General features: G+C 37.5%; 2 pseudogenes; one reads left to right on the forward strand and one right to left on the reverse strand.

Moving 5' to 3' along the window:
* Positions 1-15,783: 15,783 nt before the first annotated feature.
* On the reverse strand, positions 15,784-17,081 carry LOC105310049 (annotated as a pseudogene).
* Positions 17,082-20,890: 3,809 nt separating this feature from the next.
* Positions 20,891-21,465, forward strand: LOC105310046 (annotated as a pseudogene).
* The last annotated feature ends 5,748 nt before the right edge of the window (positions 21,466-27,213 follow it).

Below are 27,213 nucleotides of genomic sequence, written 5' to 3' on the forward strand. Positions count from 1 at the left end.
GTTTCAATCTCCTTGCTAAAGAACTCATTCTGCTCATCTAGTCATATTTTCGGTTGATGTTATGACTCGTTTCAGATCTCATTGAGTATTTTCAGAAGTACCATCCTGAATTCTCTGTCATTTAAGTTGCATATTTCTATGTGTGTATATTTATTTTCTGGAGATTTTTCTCTTTCTTTCTGAGATGACTTGTCACCTTGTTTGTTTATGGTGTTTTATAGACTATTTCTCTGCCTGGGCATTAATGGAAGTGTATTCTGTTGTTTTTTCAGAAAGAAGATTTATTACATAAAGGTCTCTCTTTAGCCTGCTGCAAAGAAGGCGCTTTTCTTTTGGTTTCCAGTATGTGGCATCTAAGCCTCTTGGTTCCGTTTTATATACAGCCTTAATAATGCCTTTTTTTTTTCTTATAGATATTTAATCGCGTTCACTACTTTGTCTCAGTCCCTCTCAGTGTTAGCGACAGTTTTGATAGCATTTGCTAAGATTCCTTTGGGCTCCGCGGTTTTCGGTCTTGGAGGATATTGGTGGAGGGGACCTCTGGGTTGGGGGTGGGGACCATGGCTGGTAGAGGTCAACTGCTGTTTTTCTACTGTCTTGCTTCTCTGCTTTCTGCCCTGATGACTGGGCCCTGCTGCTAGCCATGTGGAGCTCACAACTCTCCAAGGCAGGGCTGTTCAGGGAACTTGCCTTCTCCACTCCCTCTCCTCCTACAGGGAGCTCTGTTGACTGTGAGAGGTAGCTTCTTTATTTCTCCCAGTCCACCGCTCAACAGCCAGGGTTCTGACCTATGGTAGCTCTTATGCTCCGATCCCAGGCTCAGGTGTGCTTGTATGCAGTTTAGGTGTTTATTGTTGAATTTTAGATGTTCAGCTTATTGCTGTTTCAACAGGAAAGATCTGGGGATGTTTCTCACTCCACCATGTTTGTCTAAACTCTCAATATCTTGTTCTTCTTTTCCAAGGAAGGCCTTCACCAAGTTTCTTTTTCCTGAGACTGCCTGAAGGTCTTGGCTATGCTCATTGGGAGGATTATGATTTAGATTCAATGATGTCACTCAGTGCTCCCAAATTTCCTTCAGTCAAAATCAAATGAAAATCTAATCATATGGGTTTATCTTTCAATTTGTTATTGTAATGTATCACATTAATTGATTTGTGGATATTGTACCAAACTTGCATCACAGGAATAAATCCAATTTGACCATGATGTATGATATTTTTAATGTATTGCTGAATTTGGGTTGCTAATATTTTGTTGAGAAATTTTGCATCAATGTTCACAGGAGATATCAGCTTTTAGTTTTCTGTTTTTGTAATGTAATGTGTTTGTCTGGTTTTGGATTCAAGGTAATGGTATTCTCATAAAAGTAGTTACAGAGCCTTCTCTCTTTTTGAGTTCTTTTGAATAGTTTGAAAAGAAGAGGTGTTAACTTTTCTTTAAGTGTTTGATAAAATTCATCTATGAAGCAAAATGGCCAAAAACTTTTGTTTTGGGGGGAGGGTTTTGATTACTAATTTGATTTCTTTGGTGATAATCAGTCGGTTCAGATTTTTGTTTTCTTCTTGACTCAGTCTTGCAGGATTGTATGTTTCTAGGAATGCGTCCATTTGTTCCAGTTTATCCAATTAGTTGTTGTTTATCCAATTATTCCAGTTTGTCCAATTGTTTGCTCATAGTATTTTCTTATGATCCTTTGTGTTTCTGTGGAGTCCGTAGTTATTTCTCCTATTTCGTTTCTGATTTTATTTATTTGAGTCCTCTCACTTTTTTCCTTGATGAGTTTGGTTAAGAGTTTGTCAATTTTGTTGATCCTTTCAAAGAACCAGCCCTCGGTTTCATGACTCTTTTGTATTGTTTTTCTAGACCCTATTTCATTTATTTCTGTTCTGATCTTTATTATTTCCTTCCTTCTACTTACTTGGGGGTTTGTTTGCTGTTCTTTTTCTAGTTTTTGTAAGTGTAAGGTTAGATCGTTTATTTGAGCTTTTTCTTGTCTCTTAATGTAGACCTGTATAGCTGTAAATTTCTCTCTTAGGAGTGCTTTCTCTGTGTCCCATAAATTTTGCATCATTGTGTTTTCATTTTTATTTTTCTCTAGGTATTTTTTAATTTCTTCTTTGATCTCATTGTTAACCCATTCATTGTTTAGTAGCATGTTATTTAGCCTCCATGTGTTTGTGTATTTTCTAGTTTTTTTCTTGTAGTTGATTGCTAGTTTCATACCATTGTGATCGGAGAAGATAGTCGATATGATTTCAATCTTCTTAAATTTATTGAGACTTGTTTTGTGTCCTAACATATGGTCTATCCTGGAAAATTTCCATATGCACTTAAGAAGAATGTATATTTTGTTGCTCTGTGGTAAAGTGCTCTGAAAATATCTATTAAATCCATTTGGTCTAGTGTATCTTTTAGGCCCATTATTTCCTTGTTGATTCTTTGACTGGAAGATCTGTCCATTAGTGTAAATGGGATGTCAAAGTCTCTCGCTATGAGGGCATTACTGTAAATCTTTCCTTTTATGTCAGTCAATACTTGCTTTATGTATGTAGGTGCTCCTAGGTTGGTTGCCTATATGTTTACTAGGGTTATGTCCTCCTGATTTATTGATCCCTTTATCATTATGTAATGCCCTTCTTTGTCTCTAATTATAGCTTTTGTTTTAAAGTCTATTTTATCTGATATAAGTATCGCTACCATGGCTCTTTTTAAATTTTCGTTTCTTGAAATATCTTTTTCCATCTCTTTACTTTCAGTCTATGAGTTTCATTTTATCTGAAGTGGGTCTCTTGTAGACAGTATATGCATGGGTCTTGTTTTCTTATCCATTCAGCTACCCTATAACTGTTGATTGGAGCATTTAATCCATTTATATTTAAAGTGATTAGATAGATACATAGTTACTGCCTTTTTAATATTCATATTCGTTATTTCTATTTTCTTTTTTACCCCTTCTCTTTTTACAGAAGTCCCTTTAACATTTCTTGTAATACTGGCTTGTTGGTGATGAATTCCTTAAGCTTTTCCCTGTCTGGGAAGCTCTTTATCTTACCTTCCATTTTAATCGAAATTCTTACTGGGTAGAGTATTCATGGTTGTGGAAACTTGTTTTTCATAACTTTGAATATTTCTTGACAGTCCCTGTGGCCTGCAAATTCTCAACAAAAAATCAGCAGACATTATTATGTGAGTATCCTTATAAGTAACTAGCTGCCTTTCTCTTACTGCTTTTAAGATTCTCTCTTTGTCTTTGAACTTTGGCATTTTAATTATGATGTTCTTTGGTGTGGGTCTGTTTGAATTCCATATGTTTAGGACTCTTTGTGCTTCCTGAACTTGTATGTCTAATTCATTTGCCATGTCAGGGAAGTTTTCTGTCATTGTTTCTTCAAATAGATTCTCAATTCCTTGCTCTCTCACTTCTCCTTCAGGTACTTATGATGCGGATATTGTTACACTTCATGTTATCCCACAGGTCTCAAACTATCTTCATTTTTTAAATTCTTTTCTCTTTTTATTGTTCTGAGTAGGTGTATTCTGCTGCCTTGTCTTCCAGTTCGCTGATTTGATCTTCTGCTTCATCCAATCTACTGTTGAATCCTTTTAGTGTATTCTTCATTTCAGTTATTGTATTCTTCATTTATGTCTGGTTCTTTTTTAAGGTTTCTATGTCCTTTTTTATGCTTACTGTCTCTCTCTCTTGAGGTTCTCTTTGTGCTCATCTATTCTCCCCATAAGTTCTTTGAGCATCCTTATAACCATTACTTTGAATTCTGTCTCTGGTAGGTTGATTGCTTCCATTTCATTTAGTTTATTTTTCAGAGTTTTCTCCTGTTGTTTCTTTTGTGGAATGTTTCTTTGTTTTCTCATTTTATTAGCTTCCCTGTGTTCATTTCTATGTGTTGAAATTGGTTGCATTTTTAATACACCAATAATGAACTATCAGAAAGAGAAATTAAGGGAACAATCCCATTTACAATTATATAAAAAAAATACCTAGGAATACATTTAACCAAGGATGTAAAAGACATATACTCAGAAAGTTACATATTGAAAAAAGAAATTGAAAGACATTTAATTAGATACAAATACGTGGAAGCATATCCCATGCTCATTGATAGGAAGAATTAACATTGTTAAAATGTCTATACTACGCAAAACAATCTATAGATTCAATACAATCTTATCAAATTACCAATGGCATTTTTCAGAGAGCTAGAGTGGATAATCCAAAAATTTACATGGAACAACAAAGACCCCGAATAGCCACAGCAATATTGAGATAGAAGAATAAAGTTTGAGGTTTCACACTACCTGATACCAAACTATACTACAATGCTACAGTAATCAAAACAGTATGGTACTGGCATCAAAACAGACACACAGATCAATGGAACAGAATAGAGAGCCCAGAATAAATGCACACCTATATGGTCATTTAATCTATGACAGAGGAGGCACGAATATACAAAGGGGTAAAGACAGTCTATTCAATAAGTGGTGTTGGGAAAACTGGAAAAATATATGCAAAAAATAAAATTAGACCACCTTCTTAACCATATTCAAGAATAAATTCATAATGGACTAAAGACTTAAATGTAAGACCTAAAACCATAAAGCTCCTAGCAGAAAACATAGGCAACAAACTCTCTGCCATTCTTCTAAAAAAATAGTAAATGTTTTCCTTGATATATCTCCTCAGGCAAGGAAAACAAAAGAAAATAAACAAATGGGATTACATCAGACTGAAAAGTTTTTGCACAACAAAGGAAACCATCAACCAAATGAAAAGACAACCTTCTGAATTAGTTTTCTTTATATCTTTTAGATATTAATCTCTTATCAGATATGTGATTTGCAAATATTTTCTCCTATTCTGTAGGGTGCAGAATATGGTTTTGACTACCATAGCTTTATAACAAAGTTTGAAATCTAGCTTTGTGCTTTCTCAGAATTGTTTTTCCTATTTGGGATATTTTATGGCTCCAGACAAATTTTAGGATTGTTTTTTCTACTTCTGTAAAAAAAATGACATTGGAATATTGATGTAGATTTCACTGTATCTACAGATGGCTTTGAGTAGTATGGACATTTTAACGATATGAATTCTTCCAATCCATGAACGTGGAATATCTTTCTGTTTATTTGTCTTCTTCAATGTTTTATAGTTTCAGTGTATAGATATTTCACCTCCATGGATAAATTTATTTCTAAGTATTTTGTTGGTGGTGGCTCTCTTATAAATAAAGTTGTTTTCTTTCTTTGGTTCTCGAATAGTTAATTGTTACTGTATAGAAATGCAACTGATTTTTGCATGTTGATTTTGTATCCTGAAACTTTGCTGAATTTGTTTACCTGTTCTTACAGATTTTTTTTTGTGGAATCTTTTGGGTTTTCTATCATGTTATTTGCAAACAGAAGCAATTTTATTTCTCTTTTTGATCTGGGTGACTTTTATTTCTTTTTCTTGCCTAATTGCTGTGGCTAGGATTCCAGTACTATGTTGAATAAATATGGTGAGTGTGGGCATCCTATTCTTCTTCCTGACCTTACCAGGAAAGCTTTCATATTTTCACCATTGATATGCTGTTAGCTGTGGGTTTGTCATATATGGCCTTTATTATGTTGAGGCACATTCTTTCTACACCCAAGTTGTTGAGAGTTTTTATTTTGAAAGGCTGTTAAATTTTTACAAATCCTTTTTCTGCATCTGTTGAGATGATCATATGACTTTTATCCTTCATTCTATTCGAGTACTATCACATTGTAGATTTGTATATGTTGACCCTTTTTTGCATCCCAAGGATAAATCCTATTTGATCACGGTGTATGATCCTTCAAATGTGCTGTTGAATTTTGCCTGCTAGTACTTTGCTGAAAATTTTTTCACCTATATTGAAATATAATCAACAATTAGTTGCTTGTATTCACATTGTACAATTCAATAAGTTTTTTTTTTCAGTTATACTTGGCATACAATAATATACCAGTTTCAGTTGTATAACATAGTGATCAGAGATCCACATAACTCTCAAAGTGATAGCCCCAGTAAATATAGTACCCCTCTTCCCCCTTACACATTTATTAAAACATTATTAATCGTCTTCCTCATACTACACTCTATACCTCCATGTCTATTCTGCAACTATCCATTTGTACCACTTAATCCCTTTGCCATTTTTTTGTCCTCCCAACCTGTCTCCCATCTAGTATCTCTCTAAATATTCTATCTATGAGTTTATTTCTGCTTTTGTTGTTGTTGTTGTTGATTTTGTTTTTTAGATTCTACATGTACGTGAAATCGTGTGGTATTTGTCTTACTCTATCCAACCTACTTCATTCAGTGCAATACCCTCTAGGTCCATCAAGACAATATCTATCTCTGTCCCCTTCCATTTAGTTGGTGTGTGAATTTTAATCTGAAGTGAGTCTCTCGTAGGCAACATAGGTAGGGGATCCTGTTTTCTTATCCATTCAGCCACTCTATCTTTTGGTTGGAGCACTTAATTCTTTTCCATTTGAGGTATTTGTTGATAGGAATGTGGTTGTTACCATTCTTTATTCCTTTTTTTGATACATTTTTTTCTTCTTAAAGAAGTCTCTACAACAATTCCTGTAATACTGGCTTGGAGTTGATAAGTTCCTTTAGCTTATTTTTGTCTGGGATGTTCTTTCTCTGTCTTTCAACTCTAAATGATAGCATTGCTGAATAAAGTATTCTTGGTTATAGATCTTGGGTTTTCATCACGTTGAATATTTTGTGCCAAGCCCTTCTGTCCTGCACTGTTTTTGTTTTTGTTTCTGTGTTTGTGTTTGTTTTGGAGAAATCAATTGCCAGTCTTATGGGTGCTCTTTTCTAGATAACTAACAGCTTTCCTCTTGCTGCTTTCAAGATTCTCTCTTTGAATTTAACCTTTGGCATTTTAATTGTATTGTGTCTTGGTGTGGGACTGTTTGGGTTCATCTTGTTTGGAACTCTCTGAGCTTGTTGCATGTCTATTTCCATTACCTCGTTAGGGATGTTTTCCATCATTATTTCTTTGAATAGCTTTTCAACTTCTTATTCTGCCTCTTCTCCTTCAGGTACCCCTATGACACAGATGTTTTCACATCTAGTTTTGTCTCATAAGCTCCTTAAATTATTATTATAATCTTGGCTTCTTTTTTCTTGCCATTCTGATTAGATGTCCTTGGCTTCCCCATCCTCTATAGTGGTGGTTTGATACTCTTCTTCATCCACTCTGTTGATTCCCTCTAATATACTCTTAATTTCAGATAATGTATTCTTCATTTCTGACTGGTTCTCTTTTATAATTTCCATTTACATTTTTATGTTTTTTATCTCTCTGTTAAAGTTCTCACCAAGTTCATCTACACTTCCCCTAAGATCATTGAGTATCTTTATAATCAGTGTTTTGAACTCTGCATCTGTTAGATTGCTTGACTCCATTATTCCTGGATTTCTGTTCTGTTTTCTCATATGGTTTCTGCTTCATTGTCTTCCAATTTTGGCAAACTTACTATGTCTGTTTCTATGTACTAAGCAAAGCTTCTAAGTCTCCTGGTCTTCTTAGCGTAGCTTTGTTTAGTAGGTGTCCAGTGGCACAGTCCTGAGAGGGGTTCAGCTGCAGGCCAAGTTTAGCCCCAGCCTGTGCTCCTCCAAGGCTGCCTGTTAAGATTCAGCAAGCAATTCACAGACGTTGTGCTTATAGTTGCCTCAAGAGGCCATGCCAGAAACCTAGGTCAGCTGCCACCAGTGTGAGTTCGGGGTTGGCTCAGCAAGGAACAATGGACTCACAGAGGACACACCTGGATATGGCTTCGGTAGGGCCGTGAGTTGGGAGAGGTGGAGTCTTAGGGAATCCTATGGGCAGAGCGACCTCTGTTATCCAGTTTGATGATGTCTCAGCTATGGCGGCGCTGATTCCGCACACTGGGAAAGGGGAGGGCTCAAGAGAGGAACAATGGATACCGCCAGCACTTCTGCCTAGGAGAAAGCCTCACCTCTTGCTCTCACTCAGACAACTCAGTGACCCTCTGTAAGTCCTTGCCCCCCCACCCCCGAGCAGCTAACCCAGTGCTGGTGCTCAGAGCAAGCAAGTTTATCACTGTGAATGTCCTGTCACAAACATGGCCATTTTAGAAGCGTCTGCAGCTGCTGGCTGCTGCTGCTGCTGCCGTAGCCTCTGTTCCACTCAGCCACTCTGCCACTCCAGACGGACAGCCTAGCGACCTCGTCCCCACCTGTCTCCTAGCGTTGCAGGGTGATTTCTTATTTCTCTCCCTAGTTGTAGTGCTTCTGTTCATCTAGACTCCAGGCAAGTCTGCTTGCTGTTTGCTCCATGTCTCTGTCACAACTTTGATTTGGTCGCAAGAGGTATGAACAAAGCCTCTATCATCTATGCCATTTTGCCTGGACTGTGGCCAGTCTTTGAGCACCTATGAAATAACTTTGAAAAGATCAAAGCTTTTTTTAAAAAAAAAAACAAAAATCTCTACAGTCAGGTGTCCACTTGGGTAAGATAAAGTAAGGGATATATGGTAAGATGAAGTAAGGGATGTATGGTATGATTTTCCCCATTATGTCTTTTAATCAACTTGTTTCAAAGGAGTTGGCCAAGTTCTTGGAGCAGCACTTAGCCACTCCCTCAGGCCTTCCCCTTCCCCAGGGAAAAGCGCAGTGACATGGCCTCAGGTTTGGTGTCTGAATGCATCCAAAGCCCTGAGGCAATGGTGGTGGCAGCAGTGTGACCACAGTTTTTTGAGTATTTGGTACTTTTTAATATATTCTATCTCTTTGTTGAAATTCGCACTTTATTCATGCATTGTTCTCCTGGCATTAGTGAGCATATTTATGACCACTGTTTTGGACTCTGTCTAGAAAATCTGTCATCTCCATTTCATTAAGGTTCATTTCTGAACAGTTATCTTGTTCTTTTGTTTGCAACATATTCTCTTGCTTCTTCATTATCTCTGAATCTCTATCAGTTTCTGAATATCAGATAAAACAGCCACCTCTCTCAGTCTTGACAGACTTGTCTCATGTATGAAATGAAATTTGTCAGTCTGTCCAGCTTGAGTTCCTGGGCTTTCAGTCCTTTATGTTTGTCAAAGCCACTCTCTTTGTTCTTAGTGGCTCTCAGTAGATTGAGATGTGCCAAGAACCATCAGTGTCCCAAATGCTTGGAAATTCCCACACTTCCATTCAAGCTCCCAAAGGACAAATGAACTGCCCCTGTTTCAGGCTAATTGGAGGCTTGCCCTTCAGGTTGCAGGTGGGAAGGTCAGAACATTAGATATATAGTCTGGCCCTTCTTAGGGAGAAACCAAAAGCTGGGTATTTGTTCCTACTCACTCTGCTAAGCCAGCGGGAATGGTCACTGAAGTGCTTATATACCCATATATAACCACCTTATCTTTGTGTGTGTGTGTGTGTGTGTGTGTGTGTGTGTGTGTGTGTGCGCGTGTGTGTGTGTGTGTGTGTGTGTGTATGCGTGTGTGTCTTTGTGTGTGTATTCCCAGGGGTCTCAAAAGTGCCAAGCCCCATCAGCAACCGGAGATAGGTGATTTGGGAACTTATTCCTCAGGTGGCAATTATAATAGTTAGGATCTTAGATATATGAACAAGTTCCTTCTAGGAAATAGCCGAAGATTTCATTTTAATGTTTGAATGAGCCAGTGGGAGAAGGTGGGAGAAATGACCACCAGCTTTTTCTGCCTCCCAGAAGTATCCCAGTCAGATCCCATACACGAGTTGGTCAAAAGCTAGATCATCGGGCAGTAGCTGCTAAAATATGCAGTGAAACTTCTTCCAGGGAGAAACTAGGAGAAGAGTGTTTTTGCCTGTTCCCTCTGTACAGAGCTCAGGGACATAGCTGTAGGAAGTGATCACACACAAATTTAAAAACTGATTCTTTGTTTAATGTGCTACTGTGGGATTCAAGAATGCCAAGTTCCATTGGCTATCAAAGTTAGGTGATCTGAGGACTTATCCCTTGGGTGATGGCTGTAAAAGTTGGGGTGCTAAATGTGTGGACAAGCTCCTTCCAGGAAGAAGCTAACAACTTAGTTTTACTGTTGGAGAGCTGAAAGAAGAAGGTGGAGGATGTGCCCACTGGCTCCTGGGAAGATCTCAGTCAGCTCTCAGTTGCAGGGTGATTAGAATCTGGAACTTCAGGCAGCAGCTGGAAAAATATGTAGTCATACCCCTTCCAAGGAAAAAACTGAGAGATTGTCTTTTTTTTCCTTCTCCATCTACACTGAGTTTGAGAGGAGGACAGCTGTGGGACATGTTCACATGCCAATTTAACAACTACTTCTTTGTTTGCTATGATCCTATGGGACTCCAAAATGTTGAATCTCATTGGTTTTCAGAGCTAGGTGATATAGGGCCCTGCCTGCTTGGTGGGCTCCAGATATATAATCCAAGCTCTTTACTCCTCAGAGATAAATCAGAAAGTGGGGATTCCCTCCTGATTGTAAAGCAGTATATTGGGTTGAGATTTATAGCTAGACTGTGCCTTAGTCTTTCTTACCCATTTTAATGTTGTTTTTTTCTCAGGTGTCCAATGGGCAAGAGTCACTCAACTAGTTTCTGGATTTCTCTCAGAGGAAATTGGTCCATGTGTAGTTGTATATGTGGTGTGTTTGTGGGAGGAGGAAATGTCAGGAACCTCATAGCTCAACAGCCTGGTGATTTCTCATTCCTTCAATTTTTTTTTTGTAATTTTTATTTTTTATTGTGATAAAATATACATGAGATTTTCCATTTTAACTATTCTAAGTGTACAATTCAGTGGCATTAAGTATATTTGCATTGTTTTTCCTCATCTCAAACAAAAACTCTGTACCAATTCAACAATAACTCCAGTTTCTCCCCTAGCACTTCATAACCTATTTTCCTTTCTGTTTCCATGAATTTGTCTATTATAGGTACTCACAAAAATAGGATAATACGATAATATAATAATACAATTCTTGTTTCTGGCTTATTTAACTTAACATAATATTTTCAAAGTCCATCCATGTTGTAGTATATATAAATAATTTATTCCTTTTTATGGCTAAATAATTTTCCATTTTCTGTTTATGCCACATTTGTTTATCTGTTCATCTATTGATGGATATTTGGGCTGTTTCCACATTGGCTATTGGGAATAATGCTGTTATGAACATTGATATACAAATGTGTCTTTAAGTCTCTGTTTTCAATTCTTTGGGGTATGTGCTCAGAGCTGTAATTGCTGGATCATATGGTAATTCCATGTTTAACTTTTTGAGGAAACACCAAACTATTTTACAAAGGCGCTTCATAATTTCACCATATGATATGACTGCTTGAATATGACAATAAAAGCACAGAAAACAAAAGAAAGAATAGATAAATTGGATTTCATCAAAATTAAACACTTTTGTACATTAAAGATCTACCAAGAGAATGAAAATACAAAGCACGGTGAAAATGAGAAAATATTTGCCAATTTGCGTTTCCTTAATGATTAGTAATGTTGTGCATCTTTTCATGTGCTTACTGGTCATTTGTATATCTTATTTGAAGAAATGTCTATTCAAATCCTTTGTCCATTTTTGATTAAGTATGTTCATTTTTTCAGTATTTCATTTTAAGAGTTCTCTATATATTCTAAATATTAATCTTTTATCAGATATATGATTACTTTTAGTTTAAATATATTTTTTTACTTTAAAATAGTTTTAGATTTATAGAAAAGTAGCAATGATAGTACAGAGAATCTCTATAAGAATCTTTCTTACCCATATTCTTCTATGTTTAACATTTTACATTACTTTAGTACATTTATCACAACTAAGGAATCAACATTGGTGAATTATTTTTAATGAAACTGTACACTTTACTCAGATTTTGTTACTTTTCCCTAATGTCTTTTTTTCTATTCCAGAATCTCATTCAGGATACCACATTATAATTGGTTGTCATGTCTCTGCCTATTCTGGTTTGTGACAATTTCTCACACTTGATTTTTTAAAATGGCATCTTTTCTATTTTGTACTCTTTAATTTCAAAACAAAACAAACAAAAAAACCCACAACACACAACATCCACACCTTATGTCAAATGTGGGAAGAGAAGGCTTGAGACCTTTGTGTACTGCCTTAGGCAGAAAGACAAGAGAGAATAAAACCACTAGACATCAGCAGAGGAAACCAGGTGTGCCATGGCCATTCAGGGAGCAATGGAAACACTATACAGAGGTCACAAGGTCTGCACGTAGAAAATCCTAATCTACTTCTCCCATATGAGAGGCATCCTCATCTTCCTCAAAGGGGAGGATCTCATCAGAAACAGCAGCACTGGGTTCTTCTGCTGCCATTTCATCTTTATCAATGCCAAGGCCTAGATTGATCATGTGGTAGATGTAGTGAGGCTGGGGATCCTCAAGTGAGAAGCTGGAATGAGCAGTGCAACAGCAGCATCACAATGTGCTTGACAGCCTTGTCATTCTTGTCTGCCTCTGCCTTCTGCTGCAGAGACTCCACAGTGGGTTGGTTGGGGTTGATCTCCAGAATATGCTTGATATGATTTCACTCTTCTTAAATTTGTGGAGGATAGTTTTATATTTCAACATGTGGTCTACCTTTAAGAATGTTCCATGTGCACTAGAGAAGAATGTGTAATCTGATGTTTCGGAATGAAAGACTCTGTAAATGTTGATTATGTTCAGTTGGTCTAATGTGCCATTTGAGGATGATATCTTCTCATTGATTTTCTGTTTGGACGATCTATCCATAGCTGAAAGTGGGAGTATTTAGATATTCTACTATAATTGTGTTTCTGTCAGTTTCTTTCCTTAGTTCTGTTAGTAGTCGCTTTATATATTTTGGTGCTCCTTGATTGGGAGCATATATATTGATAAGTGTTATGTCTTCATCATGTATATTCCCTTTATCATTATGAAATGTCCATCTTTGTCACTCGTTATTTTTTTTTTATCTTGAAGTCTGATTCATCAGATATAAGTATAGCTACCTCCACTTTTCTTTGGATGACATTTGCTTGGAATATCGTTTTCTACCCTTTCATGTTGAGTCTATATTTGTCCTTGCAGCTGAGATGTGTCTCTTGAAGGCAGCATATGGTTGGATTTTGTTTTTTGATCCAATCTGCAGCTTTGTGCCTTTTTATTAGTGAGTTCAGTCCATTTACATTTAGGGTGATTGTTGAAATATGAGGTTTTCCTATAGCCATTTTATCCTTTGTTTTCTCTTAGCTCAGTGTCTCCATTATTTCTTTATCATTGTGATTCTGCCTGTTACTTTAATTTGGTGGTGTTCTATGATTTTTCCCTGTTTCCTCTTGTTTTATGTTATGTGTCACAGTTCTGGATTTTTGGTGCATTGTTTCCATTAAGTTTATGTAAAGGAAAGATGCACATACACGCGCGCGCGCACACGCACACACACACACACACACACACACACACACGCATATACAATAATCCATTTTCTTCCGTATGTACTTTATCTCCATCACCCTTTGCATATTCAGATCTTTATTCCTCTCCATTTCTGGTTTTTTGTTTTTTGTTTTTTGTGTTTTTTTTGGTCTCAAACTATCCCTATTTATGCTGTGAGTTCAATTCTAGGTTGCAGTAATTGTTGTCTTCTTCTCTTTTTAAAGTATTTTTTTTACCTTTAAACATTTCGTAACATTTAAGTATATAATACCCCATTCTTGCAGTTTCCTGTTTCTGTCTGTCTTTTAATCATCCTACTCACTATTTTGTATTTTTCTGTCTTTTTGTTTCAGGTAGAAAAACCCCCTTTAATATTTCCTGTAATGCAGCCCTTGTGGTGGAAAATTCCCTGACTTTTTACATATCTGGAGATGTCTTTATTTCTCCTTCATATCTAAAGTAGAGCTTTGCTGGATATATTATTCTTGGCTGGTAATTTCTTTCTTTTAATAGTTTGAATATTTGGTTCCACTCCCTCCTTGCTTGTTAAGTTTGTGCTGAGAAGTTCAATGATAGTCTAATGGGTTTTTCTTTATAAGTTAGTTTTATCCCCCCTGGCTGCCTTGAGAATTCTTTCTTTGCCATTAATTTTTGACAGTTTTAATATAATGTGTCTTGGAGAAGGCCTTCTTGGGTTGAGATAATCGGGTGTTCCGTTTGCTTCTTGGATTCAAGGATACACTTCTTTCCATAGGTTTGGGAAATTCTCGTTGACAGTTTGTTTGAATATGCTCTCTGTTCTCTTCTCCTTCTCTTCCCCTTCTGGTATACTCATTATTCTTATATTGCTTTTTCTGATGGTGTCAGTTGGTTATTGTAGAGTTATTTCATTTTTTTTCACCCTCAAGTCTCTCTCTTCTTCCTTTTGTGCCATTTCCAGATTTCTGTCTTTGATATCATTAGTTCTTTCCTCCATCTGGTCAGCTCTATTGTCTAAGCTTGCTGTTTCATTCTGCATCTCTTTTAATATGTTCTTCATTTCCAGAAGTTCTATTTGGTTCTTTTTTATGATTTCAGTCTCTTTGGTAAAATATTCCTGTTGTTCGTTGATTTTGTTTCAGAGTTCATTGAATTGTGTTAGATTTTTCTTGCATCTCATTGAGTTTTTTCAGAAGTGCAATTTTCAATTATCTGTCATTTAAATCATATATTTCTATATCTTTAAGTTTATTTTCTGGAGAGTTTTTACTTTCTTTCTGGACTGCCTTGCCACCTTGGCTGTTCTCTGGTTGTTTGATGGACTATTTCTCTGCCTACGCATTAATGGAAATGTAGTCTGTCCCTTTTTTTTTTTTAAGAAAATTTATTATATAGTGATTTCTCCTTAGCAGGTTGATAAGAAGAGGTTTTCCTTTGATTTCCAGTAGATGGCACTCAAGCCTCCTGCACTGCCCAAGCCTCCTGGATCTCAGCTTTGAGTTTAAAAATGCCCTTTATTCTCTGAGGAAGTGTGTGTCTCCTATGCGACCAGGTTGCCTTGGACCAAGGACTCCACCTCCATGGGAGAATATGAAAAATGATGGGGGTTCGAGCCTCTGTAAAGGTCCTGAAGTACTGATTCTGCCCCAACAGACAGATACAATGCTCTGCTACTTCTTTCTAAATCAGCCTAACTGGATGGGGCTGTGGTGGATTGGGAGAGGCCAGCAGTGAGTGTGGCTGTTTTCTTTCGGATAATGCTGGCCCTCAAGCTTCAGCTGCCTTTCATCTGTATCTCCACTTCTATCACTGTAACCGGCTGCAGGATCTTTCAGTTCAAGTTGCTGCAGATTCCCCTAGGGCTTGATGCTAGCTCTGGGAGTGTATGGGGGTGGCGGCACTGTGGGATGGTAGGAGGAGGCAGCCAGGATCCATGACTCAGTTTTCTGCCTGGCAATGGCATTTGCTAAGACATGCTGTTGCCACTCTGTATTTCGTCTCTGTCATGACCACTGGGGTGTGCCACGTGGAATATACTGACCACTTAGGCAGGACCGTTCAGGCTTCAAAGAGTGAGAACCACCACCTAACTCCCCCTCCTTGTGTCTTGCAGGGAGTTCTGGGCTGCATCTGCAGCACCAGTCTCCAGCTCCATTCCTGCTCCTCTCCTTTTCTTCCTCCCCTTCTTGCTGGATTCACCCACCTTCAGATTCTCTGATGTGCAAATCTGTCAGATATGTCTGTGTATTAGGCAGGGTGTTATCTGTTGTTCGTTGGGTTGTACCTGTTTGGTTGGTTATAATTTAAAGGAGAGAGATCAGAGGAGATCCCTCACACTGCCATGCTTTTGATGTCACTCTTTTTTAGACTATTTTTTCTCAAGGCACTTCTTTACAATATTTTTATGAGTGACCTTCAAGATTGTGTTCTGTTGGAGCATTTCTCAGGAGATGTTCAGGGGCAAGTCATCATAGTCAACCACACCACAAATGAAGCTGAGATACTCTGGTATCAACCTATCGCAGCTGAACATGATGAACACATAGCAGACACAGAGAGTTTAATGTTCTTATTGTTCTCAAAGAGATCAAAAAAAAGCCCAATAGGGAATGAATAGCAATGCCCTGAATTCACACTGACCTACAGAGAAGTGCTTGACTGCCAAGTGATCTTCTCAGTCATTGGCAAGGCTCTTGTAGAACTCTCCATATTCTTCCTGGATTGTGTCTTCAGGGTGTCTGGTCCAAATGGACTTGTTCTTGTTCAGTTCTTCTTGATCAATATATTTCTCTTTAATCGTCTTCATTTTCTTTTCTTTTCTTTTCTTTTTTTTATCTTAGCACTATCATCCTCCCCATCTGAGCCCACATCTTCAATCCTGGGCTTCTCTCAACTTCTTTATTTTCTTTCTCACTTTGCTCTTCCTCTGCTTCATCATCACTGATTTCTTTCTCTTGTTCCTTCTCCAAATAAAAGATGATGGGATAATGTATAAACTGTGATTGCTTCTTCACCACTTCTTTGACCCACCTCTCCTCTAAGTACTCTGGTCTTTCTTAAGGTGAAAGATCACTTTGGTACCCTGGCCAATGGGCTTACCATGGTCAGCTCGTACAGTGAAGGAACCCCCAGCAGAAGACTTCCCAGTCATGTTGCTCCTCATCATTGTACTTTGTGATCACGACCACTTTCTCTACCACCAAGTAGGCAGAATAAAAGTCAACACCAAATTGTCCAATAATGGAGATGTCTACACCAGCCCAAAGTGTTTCCATAAATTCTTTAGTACCAGACTTGGCAATGGTTCCACGTTTATTTATGAGTTCAGCTTTGGTTATGCCAATGCATGTGTCCACCAGAGTTAGGGTGCATTCCTAGAGTTTGGAGATGATGACAATTTTCAGCTCTTTACCACTGTCCAACTTAGAAGGGTCAGTCAGGTTCTCTTAGTGTGTTTTATCCAAGGCATCAGAAGCACTGCTGATCAGTTACTATAGGAAAATGTCCTTGTTGGAATAGAAGGTATTGATGATAAGAGGCATGAGTTGGACAATTTCTGCCTAGAAGACAAAAGTCTCCACCTCTTTCTCTCCATGGTGCACTTCTTCAGCCATCTTAAAAATGAAAAGATGCAAGTACTAGAGAGCAAAGTGGGTAGAGACTGTGCCGGCTAACACACCGCAAGAAGCATGCATGAGAGTGACTCAAAAGTGAGGCTGTGACTTTCACACTTGATTTTGATGACCTTGACAGTTTTTAAGAGTACTGGACAGATATTTTGTAGAAGGTCTCTTAATTTTGGTTTCCCTAATGCTTCTCTCATAGTAAGACTAGAAGTGGTGTAAATGCCTGACATTAAGCTTTTGATTACTGAGCCATCCATTTTAAATGACATCCATCTTAAATAAACATATTGCCAGTTATATAACATAGCTACTAGCAAAACAACCACATAAGGAATTATATCATTCTTACCTGTGAAGGGCTCTTTTTCAGAAAGCCCTGAGTAACCTAGATAACTGACTGCTCGAGTGACCTCACTTCTCCTTTCTTGCGCACTAATTCCTGTTCTTATGTTTTAAATTCACCAATAAACAGTGAACCCATGAAACTCTAGACACCCTACCTTGGGATCCTAATAAAGATAGAGCTCTAGTTCTATGCTCCCTCTCTTTCTTTACCCATGTTCTCATTGAATGGCCCATGGGTATGCTATGTACCCTCCAGGACCTATGAGTAATAAAACTCATTCCTCAAATTCCTTGATGGGTTCTTGGTGAAGTACATCCTGCAGTCATAATAAGAATCACAAGAGCTGGCCCAGGCATAAATTGTAGCCCTAGTGGGAGAAATGTCTTTGGAGCACTACAAGTGATGTATGCCTGGACAAGTGCAGCAGACATTACTAAACAAGGATGCTAACATCAATAGACTCAGGTCTGAGGGAATACTAGGGTTATGTGTTTGGGGGAGGAAGAACTCAAAGGTAAAGTGGCTTTTCCATCATAGTGGATTAAGAAAACATGCTATTTATATCATTAAATTTGTGTGAAATTTCTTTTCCTTTCAAACAAATTTGTGTCCTTATTTGTAAAGGATTCATGACCCAGAGATAACTATGATAACTTAGTGTGCAATTTCCTCCATTTTTTTTTTTGGATTATTTTTTTGGATTATTTTTTCTTTTTGCTGTTCTGATTGGGTGTTTTCCACTACCAAATCTTCTAAATCATTGATTTGATCCTCTGCTTCATCCAATCTGTTGGTTCCTTCTAATGTACTGTTTCTCTCAGATATTGTATTTTTGATTTCTGACTGGTTCTTTTTTTATGTTTTCTATCTTTCTTTTATGTTTTATATCTCTTTGTTAAAGTTTTTACTGAGTTCATCTACTCTTCCCCTAAGTTCAGTGAACATGCTTAACCAGTGTTTTAAACTCTGCATCTGGTAGATTGCTTGTCTCCATTTTGTTTAGTTCTTTTTCTGAAGCTTTGCTTTGTTCTTTCATTCGGAATGTGTTTCTTTGTCTCCCCAGTTTAGTACCCTCCCTATGTTTTTTCTATGTATTAGGTAGGGATGCTAAGTCTCCCAGTCTTATTAGAGTGGCTTTATGTAGTAGGTGTCCTATAGGGCTCAGTGGTGTGGTCTTCTCTGGTCTCTTGAACCATTTGCTCAAGGTGTGTCCCTGTATGTGTTGAGTATGCCCTCCTGTTGTAATTCAGCCTTGGTTGCTGTTTGCATTTCAGTGGGAGGGATTGACCCTAGGTTGATTGGTTGTGAGTATTGGCCTGTAAAGGGCCAACCCTATGGAGCAGGATTCACTTTAACAGGACTCTGGTGTTTTCCTAGTCTGCCCTTTGGGCGTGTCCTCCACAGATGCAGTACTGGTTAGTGCTCAGGCTCTGGTGGAAGCCAGCCACTGGGTGTGCTGGCCCAAGGGCCATTTGGGAGTAGCCCAGCTGCAGGCCAAGTTTAGCTGCAGTCTGTGCACTGTCCAAGGCCACCTGGCAAGAGTCATCAAGCAATCCACAGATGTCTGCCACCCATTCTGGGCTTAGAGGTGCCTTGAGAGACCAAGTCAGGACCCAAGGCCACCTTCCACTAGTGCCAGGCTTCAGGCAGCTCAGCAAGAGGTATTGGACACATCAAGGCTAGATGCTGCTTGTTTTGGTTTTGTGAACATTTGAGAGATTTTAGGAAATTCTGCAAAATGAGCCAAGACAGACTGTCATATGAAAACAAAACAAAACAAAACAAAACAAAACAGCTTTGGTAGGCCCACATGTTTCAAAGGGCAGGGTGTCACAGAATCACCTGGGTGGAGCAACCTGTGTTATCCAGGTTGATGGAGTCTCAGATATGTTGGCTGCCTGCCTCCAAACACCAGGAAGGAAGGAGGGCTCAAAAAGGAACAATGGATTCGGCTAGTATTTCTGTCTGGGAGAAAGTATCCCTTCTAGCCCTCACCCTAAAGCCAGACAATTCAGTTCCTTCCAGCATGTCTCTGTCACTCCTCAAGCAGCTGCCTCAGTGCTGGAGCTCAGAGTGAGTGAATCTGTCAGTGAATAAGTCCACGAGCGGGTCCTTTAAGAGGAATGTCTGTGACTCCCACAGCCTTCTGTCTCGTTGAGGCACAATCTCCACTGGTTTTCACAGCCAGAGGTTATGGGACTTCTTTTCCTGGCACTCGACTCCTGAGCTGGGGAGCCTGGTGTGGAGCTGGGACCCCTTACTTTTCCAGGGGCACCTCTGTAGCCAAGATATCCCTCTCAATTCTAAGCTGCACGCAGTTGTGGGACCAGCCCATTTTGTATCTCTACCCCTCCTACCAGGTCCCAAGCTGACCTCTTATGTGTGTCCCCAGTTGTAGGACTTCTGTTCAACCAGACCGCAGGTGATTCCTAATGATGGTTGTTCTGTAATTTCATTGTAATTTTGATGTGGAGGCAAGCACAATGTCTACCTTCTTTGACATATTGACTAGAAGCTTCACAACGTCATCCCTTTAAAACATTAAAAGTGATAAGCCTCTAGCTAATCTGGTGAGAGCAAAAAATACCAATAGCTGGAATAAAAGAAAAGGTATCACTGCAGACCTTACTGACATTAAATAATAATACAGAAATGCTACAAACAACATTGCAGACACAAATTCAAAAACTTAGATGAAATAGAACAGTTTCTTTAAAAAATACAGTTATTAAAACCCATCCTAGGTAATCTAAAAATATTTCACAGGTCTATAACTATTAAGAGTTGGATTCATGGTTAGAAACTTTGTGAAAAACAAATCTCTACATTCAAACTGTTTCACAGGAGCGTTCTATTAAATATTTAAAGAAGAAATAACACCAATCCTACACGATATATAGCAGAAAAGAGGAGATGAAGGAACACATTATAACTCACTTTATGAGGTTCTGTTTCTGGGGTGGACCTCTGACTGATGCATATAGGTACAAATCCAGCAAAAGATAAACAGGATCTGTGCACTGTGAATGACAAAACACTGATGAAAGAAATCAAAGAAGATGTAAATTAATGACAAGACATACTGTATTAATGAATTCAAAGGCTCAACATGATTAAGATATAATTTCTTCTCAAATCAATTTATAGGTTTAATGCAATTCCCATAAAAATCTCAGAATATTTTGTAGATATAGACAAGCTGATTCTAAATTAGTAAGGAAAGAGACTAGAATATCTAAAATAATTTTTAACAAAGAATAAAATTAGAGGAATAAGACAGTCTAAATCCTGGTGCGTCGGGCCAGGACTCACTGCTGGCAAACCCTTGGGATATGGCTGGTCACTCATTCTGCTTTCTGTTTCCAATGTCCGCTGTAAGTCGAGCCCATGTATATGCAGCAATAACATGTCTGCCCCCTTTCCAGCCACTGTAACTGATCCCCAGAAGGCAACATTGTGGTGATTTTTCTTCATAGATTGGGAGATACAGGGCACGGATTGGCAGAAGTCTTTGTAGGTATCTAGTTCACATATCAATATATCTGCCCTTCTGCACCTGTTATGCCAGTAACATTAAATATGAAAATGGCTATGCCTTTTTGATTTGATGTTATTGGGCTTTCACTAGAGTCATAGGAAGATGAACCAGAATTAAACAGGCAGTAGAAAATGTAAAAAATTTGATAGAACAAGAGGTGAAGAATGGCATTCTTTCAAACAGAATTATTTAGGGAGGATTTTCTTAGAGAGGAGCTTTATCTTTATACATTACTCTTAAAACACAGCAGAAACTGGCAGTTGTCACTGCACTCAGTTGCTGGTTTCCACTGCAGGCTTTGTTTCCACAAGGTTCTGTCAGTGGCATTAATAGAGATGTTTCTAATCTTCGGTGCCATGGAGATTGCAACCCTTTAGTTCCTCTCATGTTTAGTTCTCTTACTGTCAAAAAGCCAATAACATTGATAAATCTAGCCAATATACCTTTAATCTCTATGAAGGCATAATGCATATTTAAAGTCAAAAGGAAATGATTGATATCAAGCAATGCAATGATAAACTCCTACTTCCAGTTGATTGACATCACTAAGGGGGTTTGTGTAGATGTACACACCAGAATCATTGTGGTAGAGTATAAACCTTTTCCCATGCCCCATCTTGAAAATTGTAATGTCTGCAGTGTTGAAATGTTTTGCAAATACACACCAATGACACAGACTAAACAATATTTTCTCATGGGAAACTATATTCTTTTAAGTTTCTATATGTGTATTTGCATAATATGATCTAGAATATACTAGTATTAAAATAAGTGAAGTAGCTAGCTTCTTTTACCCAAATACAAGTCAGAAAAATAATAAAATACTGTAACCATATTTTTTATTATATCAGTTGAAAATTATTAGTATGTTTAATGAAAACTTGTTCCAGTATAAATGTGCAGGTAAGACATAAACAATTTATGAATGCCGTGACTTAGTCTATGGATTTATTCCAAAATTACATAGTCACCATAGAGTAACTGTGTTTTTATATATGAAGTCATATATGCTTAATGATTTTAATATATAATAAAAATGAGGTCTTATTGTGTTATTCCTAATAATAGAGATGATTCTAAATGTGAATAAAGAGTAATATTGCTCTCTTCAGTTAATGGTTCTTTTATTTGGGGGATCAGGTTTTTATTTTATAATTTCTAATATTATTTCCTCTCTAGAAAAGAAATGTATCATTTCTTCCATTTTATCCTTCATAACAGACAAATATTGTCTACTTGTCATAGAAATCTGCTGTCAATACATGCCGTAATTTGACATTCTGAATCAGAGATATGATGATATTTAAAATGTATTTATACTTAAGTAAAGAAACCAAGCATCACTTCAAAATTCCTCAACTACTTACTTCTTAAACTATATCTTAGTCTAAAGTTAGACCTATTAAGTTATTAGAAACATCAATCAAGATAGGGAATAATTCTGTGGTTGTATTTTTTCTGTAATTAACTGAAAGAATAATTAGGTCATATTCTAGTATATTCTGGAATATTTAAGACTGATTTTAAAAACTAATTTCTAAAATGATTTGCTCTAAGATTATTCTCCTTGTAGGATAGATTTTAATTTACTTATTTTGTACATATGCTTGAAATCAACTACTGTAGAAAATGAACAGTACATTAGAAAAATTTGCTTTACTTTTATCTGCCAATGGACTTATTTGAAATATGCACTTTAACAAGGAACATTCTAAAGGACTGACCACATACTAGGACACAGAGATAGCCTCTACAAATATAAGAGGGTTAAAATCATACCAATCATATTCTCTGATCATAATGCTTTGAAACTAGAGATCAACTGTAAAAAGAAAGCAGGAAGAACCACAAATACATGGAGATTAAACAACATACTACTGAAAAATAACTAGGTCAGAGAAGAAATAAAAGAGAGATCAAGAGATACATAGAAACAAATGATAATGATAGTACAACTTATCAAAACTTTTGGGACACAGCAAAATCGGTCATAAGAGGAAAGTTCATATCATTACAGACCTATCTCAAAAACAAGAATGAGCCCAAATAAACAACCTAATGCTTCATCTTAAATAAACTAGAAAAGGAAGAACAAATGAATCCTAAAGCCAGCAGAAGGAAAGAAATAATCAAAATCAGAGACATCTTTGGAAACATGGTGGAGTGAGAGACATCTCAAGATCTCTCTCCTTGAAATAACAATAAGCTGAACATCTAAAACTCAACAACAACAACAAAAATCACACAAACTGCACACCAGCATGACTGAGCATGGTATCTGCGCATAAGAGCTACCACAGGTCAGAACCCGGGTGTTGGGCAGTGGACTGGGAGAAATAAAGAAGCTGCTTCTCGCAGGCACCAGAGCTCCCGGTAGGAGGAGAGGATGGGGAGAAGGAGCGGCAAGTTTTCTGAACAGCCCTACCTGGGAAAGTTGTGAGCTTCACATGGCCGGCTGGTAGCAGGGCCCAGTCATCAGAGCAAAAGCAGAGAAGTGGCCGACAGAAACAACAGTTGAATTTTACCAACTGCGGCTGCAAAACTGAGGCTGAGTCGTAGCTCCCAACCCCTAACCCCAAGGGCACCTCCCCCCATACCCTGAGACCGATCACCGTGGAGCCCCAGAGGAATCTGAGCAAATGCTACCGAAATTATTGCTAACACTGACAGGGATGAAACTGAGGGTAGTGAGTGTGATTAAATATCTACAAGAAAAATTTTTAAAAGGCATTTTAAGGCTTTATATAAGCAGGGATCCACCTACTGGAAACTTAGACGCCACCTACTGGAAACCAAAAGAAAAATGCCTTCTTTGCAACAGGCTAAAGAGAGACCTTTATATAATAAATCTTTGTGGAAAAAGAGCAGAATACATTTTCATTAATGCACAGGTAGAGAAATAGTCCATTAAACACCATGAACAAATAAGGTGACAACGCATCTCAGAAAGAAAGAGAAAAATCTCCAGAAAATAAGCTTACGGACATAGACATATGCAACTTAAATGACAGAGAATTCAAGATGGTACTTCTGAAAAAAACTCAGTGAGCTCCAAAATGAGTCATATCAACAATTTCAGGAATTGAAATAACAACTAGATGAGCAGAACAAGGAGACTGAAATCCTCAAAAGAACAGAATAGATCTTCTGGAGATAAAAAAAAAAACACACTGCTAGAGTTGAAAAATGAAATGGCAAGCTTGGAAAAGAGAGTCAACCAAATGGAGGAAAGGATCAGTATAAGAAAACAGAAATCTAGAAAGGAATCAGAAGGAAAAAGAGAGAAACCGAAGAATGAAAAAGAATGAGAGAGAAATGCGAGAACTAGCTGATAACATCAGGAGAGGAAACATAAGAATAATGGGTATTACCAAAGGAGAAGAAAAGGAGCAGGGAATAGAAAGCATTTTCAGACGAATAATGGACGAGAATTCCCAAAATTTCCCAAAAAGTATCTTATTCGGGAATTTTGCATCTGTGTTCATGAGAGATATTGTCTGTAGTGTTCTTTTGTGTGTGTTATCTTTACCTGGTTTTGATATCAGAGTAATATTGGCCTCATGAAATGGAAAGTATTGCCTCCTCTTCAATTTTTTGGAGGAGTTTGAGGAGAATAGGTATTAAATCTTGTTTGAATGTTTGGTAGAATTCACTGGTGAAGCCATCTGGTCCGGGACTTTTACTTTTTGGTAGGTTTTTGATGATTGTTTCAATTTCCATACTGCTGATGGGCCTATTTAGATTTTCCAGTTCTTCTTGATTCAATCTAGGAAGCTTGTATTTTTCTAAGTACTGGTCCATTTCTTCTAGGTTATTAAATTTGTTGCTATATACTTTTTCATAGTATTCTTGCATGATCCTTTGTATTTCTGTGATGTCAGTCGTAATTTCCCCTCTTTCATCCCTGATTTTGTTTATTTGACTCCTTTCTCTTTTTTCTTTAGTGAGTCTAGCCAGAGGTTTGTCAATTTTATTAACCTCAAGGAAATAACTCTTTGTTGCATTTATTTCTTCTGTTGTTTTTTTTTGTTTGTTTGTTTTCAATTTAATTTATATCTGCTCTAATTTTGATTCTTTCTTTCCTTCTGCTGGCTTTAGGCATCATTTGTTCTTCCTTTTCTAGTTTTTTAAGATGAAGCGTTAGGTTGTTTATTTGAGCTCATTCTTGTTTTTGGAGATAGGCCTGTAATAATATGAACTTTCCTCTTATGACCACTTTTGCCGTGTCCCAAAAGTTTGATACGTTATACTATCATTATTATTCATTTCTATGTATCTCTTGATCTCTCCTTTTATTTCTTCTCTGACCCAGTCATTCTCCAGTAGTATGTTGTTTAATTTCCATGTATTTGCGGTTCCTCCTGATTTCTTTTGGCAGTTGATCTCTAGTTTCAAAGCACTATGATCAGAGTATATGGTTGCTATGATTTCAACGCTCTTATATTTGTTGAGGCTATCTCTGTGTCCCAGTAAGTGGTTGATTCTTGAGAATGTTCCATGTGCACTAGAAAAGAATGTATAAGCAAGCAGCTGTTTTGGAAAGGCTCTGTAAATGTCAATTACGTCCAGTTGGTCTAATATGTTATTTAAGGATGTGATTTCCTTATTAACTTTCTGTTTTGATGATCTGTCCATATCCAACAGTGGGGTATTTAGGTCTCCTACTACAGTAGTGTTTTGGTCTGTTTCTCCCTTCAGTTCTGTTAGTAATTGCTTTACATATTTCAGGGCTCCCTGATTGGGAGCACAGATATCAATAAGTGTTACGTCTTCTTGGAGCATGATTCCCTTTATCATTACGAATTATCCCTCAGTATCTTTCTTTACCTTTTTTATTTTAAAGTCTATTTCATCTGATAATAGTACCGCTACTCCCGCCTTTCTCTGAATGGCATTTGCTTGAAATATCATTTTCCATTCTTTCACTTTGAGTCTGTATTTGTCTTTGGAGCTGAGATGTGACTCCTGGAGGCAGCATACGTTTGGGTTTGTCTTTTGATCTATTCTTCAACTCTGTGCCTTTTTTTGGTGAGTTCAATCCATTTACATGTTGGGTGATTATTGAATTATGAGGTCTTCTTATAGCCTTTTTATCTTCTGCTTTCTGGTAGCTTGATGTTTCCATTGCTTCCTTGTCCTTGTGTTTCTGTTTTCTTTACTTTGGTTGGCTTTTGTAGGTTTTCCCTCCGGTCCTTGTTTTATGTTACATACAATGTTTCCGAATCTTTGGCGTGTGGTTACCATTATGAATATGTAAAGGATTGTTTTATATATATATATACACACACACATACACACACACATACACACACACATACACATATATATGTATATATATGAATATGTATAACATATGTTTATATAGGTACATATACACATATGTATGATATACATATATATACGTCTGCACATGTGTGTATGTGTGTGTATTTCGATGGCTGAATTCTCTCGTTACTGCAGAGAGCTGGAATAGCAATCTTGTATTGTACGCTCTTGGTTAATGAAGTTAGCACATCGTATTGCAAATGTTCTTAATCACTGAGGACTCTTCCGTATTATCTTAATGTAAATTTTTTTTAATACAGCCATTTTTTGAGCTGTGGCCTCTCCCTCTGCCATTATTTTATTTTCTAGGGAATGGTTTTTGATACTTGTAAGTGACAAAACCTCTGCACTCGATGGTCTTCTTTTGTAACAGCTCTACTCCTGTTACACTGAATTGTGGCATACCAGTTTTACAGAAGCTCTTCTAGTCACCTTCAAGGAAATGATCAAGAACAAAGGATAAGGGCCAGCAGGCACTTAAAAATTGTTAGGAAAACTCTGACATCATGAAGGGCATCGTAAACCTCTCTGTAGTGTAGAACTGACCAGTAATTACATGTAAGGTAGCCAGGAGAAACCTTGCAAAGACCTAAAATGACTTCAGGATCAGTTTCCATTGATAGATGAAGAGATCACATCTCTATAGGAACAAAGTTACGATGCTGTACTCTAACTCTGCTATGGTTAATGCTAACTGAGTTAGTACTTCTGTCTCCAAAAATGCATCCCCCTCCTAACAAAGATTTTACCTCCATAGTTGGCAAAATATGGCCTGCCAGGAAAATGCAGCCTCCCACCTATTTTTGTCAATAAAGTTTTGTTGGAACACAGACACATCATTTCTTTGTCTTTTCTATGGTTGTATTTCTACCATACCAGCAGAGTTGCACAGTGTGTCAGGAACTGGCTCACAAAGACTAAAATCTTTACTTTCTAGTCCTTTATATATAATATACAATGTAT

This window comes from Pteropus vampyrus, unplaced genomic scaffold, assembly GCF_000151845.1.
Source record: "Pteropus vampyrus isolate Shadow unplaced genomic scaffold, Pvam_2.0 Scaffold1002, whole genome shotgun sequence".
Taxonomy (NCBI): domain Eukaryota; kingdom Metazoa; phylum Chordata; class Mammalia; order Chiroptera; family Pteropodidae; genus Pteropus; species Pteropus vampyrus.